We start from the raw sequence: 7,500 nt of genomic DNA, 5'->3' as shown, positions 1-7,500 counted from the left end.
CATTTCGAAGGTCAAGGCGATACATGACTTCAATGAAAATATCCTTCCCGCGAAAATCAAATTAAATAAAATTTGAGATTTTTTTGCGGTAACAAAATGGTAACAAAAACGGGACAGTAACGACAGTACAAAATATAAACAGTGAAGGACAGGACACGGAGAATAACAGTAACACAAACAAGAAGGGCTGTTAAGACAAACGAGATAAAAAAGTTTTACGAACGCTATTTTTTGAGACGGCAGGAGCAACAGATTTACCGTCTCTACTTGGAGGAAGTCGGGCTTCATTAGCTTCCATCTACGAAATGAACTCACAATGCTTTGGTCAGCTCAGGTCTATAGTAGAAGACACTTGCCTGAGGTGCATGGTACCTTGGACTCCTTGGGACTGAAATCAGAGTCATGTGCTTGGGAAGCAAACTTGTTGCCACCTCAGCCATATATATCTTTGTGTCTTGTGACTGTTTTTTAACTCCCGCCACACCGCTTGACAACCAGTGTTGGTTTGTTTACGCCCTTGTAACTTAACAGTTCGGGAAGTGAGATCGATAGAGTAAGTAACGGACTCAAAAATTTCGATTTGTTCTATTGAAGCCCTTCACAGCGGTGCTCCATCATGGCCAAGTCCGATGACTGACATAAAGTAAAAATGATATATAACAATCAGAAAACTATAAAGTAGATTAAAATTTTGCAACTGTACACGTTTACCTAGGACTACATTTTATTATCTGTCTTTTTTAATGTTGTTTAGCACACGGGACAGCTCGAGGAGGGGACCAAAAGTGTCCCCACCTTGGACACTCATTATTTTTTAATTCTATTACGGTGTTGTTGTGTGGTAAGAGGCTTGCTTCCCAACCACATGGTTCCGAGTTCAGTCCCACTGCGTAGCACCTTAGGCAAGTGTGTTCTACTATAACCTTGGGCCGACCAAAACCTTGAGGGTGAATATGGAGGGCGGAAGCTGAAAGAAGACCATCGTATATCATATATACATACATGTGTGTGCGTGCGTGTGCGTGTGTATGCGCGCCTGTGTGTGCGCGTATGATCGTGCGTATATTTTTATCCCCCACCACCACTTGAGGACCGGTGTTGGTGTGTTTACGTCCACGTAACAAAGCGGTTTGGCCTAAGAGACCGACAAGATAAGTACCAGTCTTAAAACAATGATTAAAAACATGAAGTAATGGTGTCGATTCGTTAGACTAAAATTCTTCGAGGCCGCAGTATATTTTGAGCTACGTCCTCCAATGAGTCCTTACATTTCTTAAAAGACAAGTATGTGCTTTTAGGGTTATTTAGCTGCTATTCCTTGCACATCGAATAACCACGTAGGACTTCCAGTGCTAGTTGTAGGATCAGCAGCAGCAGCCGTTCAAGAATTTGGACCTGGAGATCTCCATTTCCAGCGACTTCGAGGGCCAGCTCCCAGTGGTGTCGGGCCTCAACGAAGAGCCCTCGATTACAACAAGACGACCAAAGATGTTTTTCTCTTTCCATGGTCTGGGATCTCCCGCCCCTAAGCCCTAGACCATCACCTTAATCACCCTTACCCGTCTTGTTGCTTAACAACAACAACAACAATAACAGCAGCAGCTGTAGTAGTAGTAGTAGTAGTAGTAGTAGTAGTAGTAGTAGTAGTAGTAGATTCTGTTTTGTATTCTTGTTTGATAGAAACAAAAAGAAGAAAAGAAGTGTACCCAACTCGTTTGGGTAAAGAAACCCCGCTGGGTTCTTGATAATTTTTGGCGCTCCTGATAATATGGCAACTGATGAAAGCTATTGTTAGATACATCAGTAGTAGTAGTAGTAGTAGTAGTAGTAGTAGTAGTAGTAGTAGGTCTAAAAGAGAAATGAGTATCCAACTGTTTTCATAATTCTTAAGAGTAAAAAAAACCGCCCCCAACATTTCTAACTCGCTAAAGATTCCCCGCTGAGGCTCTGATATTTTCTGTGCTACTACTTAAAATATGGCGACAGAGGATGGAGAGCAAAGTAGTAGTAGTAGTAGTATAGTAGTAGTAGTAGTAGTAGTAGTTGTAGTGGTGGTGGTTGTAGTAGTAGTAGTAGTAGTAGTAGTAGTAGTGTGGTGGCGGTGGTTGTAGTAGTAGTAGTAGTAGTAGTAGTAGGTGATGTACTTGTAATCGTTTTGGGACTCTTAGTAGCAGCTGTAGTAGAAGAAAAAGTAGCATCAAATTCATCATCATCATCATCATCATCAGTATCGGCATCAGCAGCTGTAGCATCACCGTTCTCCTCCTCCTCCTCCTCATCATCATCATCATCATCATCACCACCATCAGTAGTAGTAGTACTATTAGTAGAAGTAGTAGTAATAGCAGCAGCAGCGTAGTAGTAGTAGTAGTAGTAGTAGTAGTAGTAGTAGTGGTAGTAGTAAAGGTGGTGGTGGTGGTGGTCATGGAAGTGTTAGTGACGGTAAGGAAGGTTGCAGCAACAGCAGCAGCAGCAGCAGCAGTAGTAGTATAGTAGTAGTAGTAGTAGTAGTAGTAGTAGTAGTAGTAGTTGTAATGGTGGTGCTGGTGTTGGTGATGCTGATGGTGGTTTTAATAGTGATGGTGGTGGTAGCTGTAGTGGTAGTGGTGGTGGTGTTGATGGTGGTGGCGATAGTATTAGTAGTAAAAAAAATGTATTGATGCTTAGATTGTAGACTATGCCACCTGGTGAGCAAACGAATCACTCATAAATATGTCTGGCTCCAAAAGAACAAAAAAAAAACCTCTTTGGAACGAAGAACGAAAGGAAAAGCCAAAACGAAAAACAAAGCAAAATTATAGCCTTTCGTTTTAATCGCAGACATATCGTTGTAGTTAGTTCGCGTTCCTGCATTGCTTCATCATTTTTGTGAGTGGAGGTCGTGCAGGGAGCGGGTGGAAGAGCTATTTTCTGTCTTTGCTTCCATTTCTTTCGATTTTGTTTTTTTTTCCCTTTTTATCTTTCTTCATCCTTTCCGGTTTTTTTTTCACTCATTTTTTCTACTACTACTACTACTACTACTACTACTACTACTACTACTACTAGTACCACCACCACAACCACCACCACCACTACTACTACTACTACTACTGCTGCTGCTGCTGCTGCTACTACTACTACTACTACTACTACTACTACTGCTGCTGCTGCTGCTACTACTACTACTACTACTACTACTACTACTACTACTACTACTACTATATTTTTCTCTGCCACCTCACTCTTCTTTTTCTTCAGCTTCTTCATTGTCCCCTTATCACGCTATCATTATCATCATCCTCCTCCTCATCATCATCATCAAAAGCAACAACAACAACAACAACACCCTCCTTCTGCTCATCTTCCTTGGTATTCTTATCTTGCGATTCTTTGTGGCTTGAATAAATATCGTAACAAAAGCAAAGTTTAAAGGAAATATTAACCATTTGTCATACTTTCTTTGGGATCTTTTCGGTTTGACCGGCGGTTTTTAAAAATAAGTTTCCACGTAACTAAACACTTTTAAATATCGTATACTGGTACAATGTGTTTATAAAACATCTTTTTCTCTTGGCTTTATTGAAAAAATTCTATAGTTTGTAAGATATTTGTTGTTTTTTTTCTTTAATTTCTGCAATTTCAACCAATCTATCGAGGTGAAAACATTCTGTGCCGTATGAATATGTCCCTCGTTTAAGAAACAGATTGGGTTTATTTACATTTGTGATGAAAAAAAGATACCTTCCCTCCACCCCTAACAGATTCCCTCAACCCTAAAACATATTGAAATGTAATAGATCGATACTAGGGTCATAATTATGGGCGACAATTTCATATGACACCGCTAGAAAAAACTGCCGTTCAAACCGAAAAGATCCTTTCTTTGTATAAACAAATAACAAAGAGCAGTTGCTACTCAAGGACAAAAATCACGTTACACAGTGTTATCAGCCATATTTGTATTTCTTCATGAAGCGTTCGATTTTTACAAAGGGAGATTTATTACTTTCTGTTGAGTATGCAAGGAGTGATACTCGTACATTGCAATGCTCATTGCGTATTTTAACAGATAAACATTAACTTCTCAGTACTCTGAGGTTCATGTTTCCATTCTTTCTGCTGATAATCAGAACCTGTTTTCTCAAAAATGCCTGATTTCTGAGGATACTTTTTATATTGATCAACTTTTTTTTTCCTCTCCCCTTTTCTCCCCCCCCCCTTTTTTTAAAAATCCTCCTCTTTCTTTTGTCCTCTTTCTTTCCTTTTACGATCCCTTTTGATCGAAAACCAACCCCCTTTTTTTTACCCCCAAAAGAAAAGCTCTACCTTGTAATTTGTTCTGTCTGTGTGCAGCCCTGTGTGGCTAATAAAGAAACATATCTTTTACTTGTTTCAGTCATTTAGTTGCGAATATGCCGAGGCACCACCCTGAATGGTTGTAGTCGAACAAATCTACCCCAGGATTTATTTTTAAGTCTGGCATTTATTGTATCGGCTTCTCTTTGCCGAACGGCTAAGTAACAGGGACATAAACACACCAGCATCAATTATGAAGCAGTGGTGATGTTTTTTTTTTGTTTGTTCCTTCTCGAGCCATGCCTGGTTCATAAGGGCCGGTTTCCCGGTTTCTTGGCGTATAGGTTCCCCACCTGGACGGGACGCCGGTCCGTCGCAGATGGGCTGCAAGATGCAGGAGGAAAGAGTGAGAGAAAGTTGTGACGAAAGAGTCAGCAGAAGTTCGCCATTACCTTCTGGCGGAGCCGCGTGGAGCTTAGGTTTTTTCGCTCATAAACACACACATCGCCCGGTCTGAGATTCGAACCTGTGATCCTCGAACGCAAGTCCGCTGCTCTAACCACTAGGCCATGTTCCTCCACAGTGGTGGGGGGGGGGGGACAAACACAGACCCAAAGACATACACATAGATACATACATATACATATATTCGACGGGCTTCTTTTAGTTTCCGTCTAGCAAACTCACTCACAAGGATTTGTGAGTGAAGCCATAGTACAAGACACTTGCCCAAGACTGAACCCAGAACAATGTAATTTGGGAATGAAGCTTCTCGAATCTTTTCGGTTTGAACGGCAGTTTTTCTAGCGGTGTCATATGAAATTGTCACCCATAATTATGACCCTAGTATCGATCTATTGGATTTCAATCTGTTTTAGGTTTAGGGTTAGGGGTGGGGTGAAGGGTATCTTTTTTTCTTCAGAAACGTAAATAAACCTAATCTGTTTCTTAAACGAGGGACATATTCATACGGCACAGAATGTTTTCACCTCAATAGACGTCATTGATAGGTTGAAATTGCAGAAATTGAAGAAAAAAGACAACAAATATCTTACAAACTATAGAATTTTCTCAATAAAGCCAATAGAGAAAGATGTTTTATAAACACATTCTACCAGTATACGAAGTTTAAAAGTGTTTAGTTACGTGGAAATTATTTTAAAAAACTGCCGTTCAAACCGAAAAGATTCAGCTTCTCACCAGACAGTTACGCTTGCGCCTAAATTTTGAGCTTTTTTTTTTTTTTTTACGAAAGCTAACGACAAAAAAAATTATTTTAATGCTTTCGAAAAACCGTGCAAGCGATGCGTATTACAACGTCTATTTCAAGCTCCTGATTTTCATTTCAGTTCTGACTTCCCTGGGAATTCTCGAAATCCCCTATAGTTATGCATTTATTTTATTTTATTTTATTTTATTTTATTTATTTCTGTTAACTTATCATTGCATTCGACTTTGAAAACTCAGAAAAGGGAGTCACTCTATGAACCTGTCTGGCGAAATTACATTGTAGTTTAATCAATTTTTTCACAAAACATACTTTTGGGAAAAAAATAAGATTCAGTACGTATGTATATTTATACGTATATATGCATATATATATATATATATATATATATATATATATATATATATATATATATGTAGGTCCAGGGTTGAGTCGGGGTTAACCACAGTAAATAAGTAAATGTACTGCTATATATATATATATATATATAATATATATATTATGTATGTATATATACTTATAAGCATGTATGTGTTTATATTTTCCAGGAAAAAAAAGGGTAATTTGATTATATACTTACACGTAAGCCAGTAACTTTATCTGAGAAGGTCTGTTAAAGCTGAAACAATAACATCATTGTAGAACCATTTTAGGCATGTAAAACAGAGACAGAATTACGTATATTCACACACACACACACACACACACACACACACACACACACACACACACACACACACACACCGCACACACACAAACGCACGCACATCTGTATGAGCTTGTTTATATGTAAATAAACGTAAATGTGTATAAAATAAATTATACTGAAAAACGTATTTACATATATATATATATAAAGATTATATATATGTATATATAATAAATATATATATGTATATATAATAATCTGTCTTACGAACGCGTCGTGTATATATATATATATATATATATATATATATATATATTTATATATATATATATATAACTATATATATATATTTATATATATCAAACGACGCGTTCGTAAGTCAGATTCTTACACGTCAATAACACATCTAGAGACGAGTTTTACTTATAAGACACATTGGTAGATTTTATACACATAGTGATACTATGAACACCACACAAACACATATGAAACCTGCATTCACTCACACCCATATACATGCTGAAATATACGCACACATGTATCACATATTCACACGTTTTATACATGAAATTTGAGATTGGAGAATGGTAAAAGAAAAAACCCAAAGAAATATATGTGTGTGTGTGTAACAAAAATATACAAAACGAATTGGAAGAGAGGAGGAAGGGGAAGAATAAGCAACAAACAACACAAATAATAATAACAACAACAAGAATAACAAAAATAACTGCAAAGAATGCTGCAAGAGAACGAATAAATAGAACAAGAATTAGAAAAGAATGGAAAGAAACAGCAGATGGAATTACATACAAAAAAATTCAACTTATCGTTGGACCGGAAATATCATTCTTCTATTCTTCCATTTAGACTACAACTTGCCCGTTCCCGATCCCTAATAAACAAATAGAGTGGAGTAAAGAAGGGAAGGGCGGTAGAATGTTGTTTAAGAGTAAATAGTGTGTCAGACGTAGGCCCACCTCCTTTAAATAGCAAATTAGCGGTGGCTTAGATGCTAAAAGAGAACCAACGAATTCTTGCTTTTTGTTATATTTGCGAAAACCGACTAGTTCGGTTTTGAATAGTTTTGTAACTCTAATAGTTTTGTTTCGATGTAATTGTTGCTGCTATTTCTGTGTTGTTTGGTTGTTGTTGTTGTTGTTGTTGTCGATGTCATTGCTGCTGCTGCCGTTTTATTGATGTTATGTGTGTGTGTATGTGTGTATATGTGTGTGCATGTGTGTGTGTGTTGTTATTTTTTTCCCGTTGGAATTTCTTTTAAATAATTTTTTTTGTGACATCTTTTGTTAGATATTTCTTTACTTCTTGGAGAATCCATTTTCTCTCTCTC

The 7,500-nt window shown here is 37.7% G+C and overlaps 1 long non-coding RNA gene across 1 annotated transcript; it reads right to left on the bottom strand.

Moving 5' to 3' along the window:
* Nucleotides 1–502: 502 nt before the first annotated feature.
* On the bottom strand, nt 503–7,094 carry LOC118768657. The gene is made up of 3 exons (XR_005004441.1): nt 6,959–7,094; nt 6,084–6,122; nt 503–633 (listed from the first exon to the last, which is right to left on the bottom strand). It is a non-coding gene; the product is annotated as an uncharacterized LOC118768657 (long non-coding RNA).
* Nucleotides 7,095–7,500: the final 406 nt, after the last annotated feature.

The sequence above is a fragment of the Octopus sinensis genome, unplaced genomic scaffold (genome assembly GCF_006345805.1).
Source record: "Octopus sinensis unplaced genomic scaffold, ASM634580v1 Contig00396, whole genome shotgun sequence".
NCBI classification, from domain to species: Eukaryota; Metazoa; Mollusca; class Cephalopoda; order Octopoda; family Octopodidae; genus Octopus; species Octopus sinensis.
Note: the sequence above shows the minus strand (reverse complement) of the source record. Positions and strands in the feature narration are given on the sequence as shown.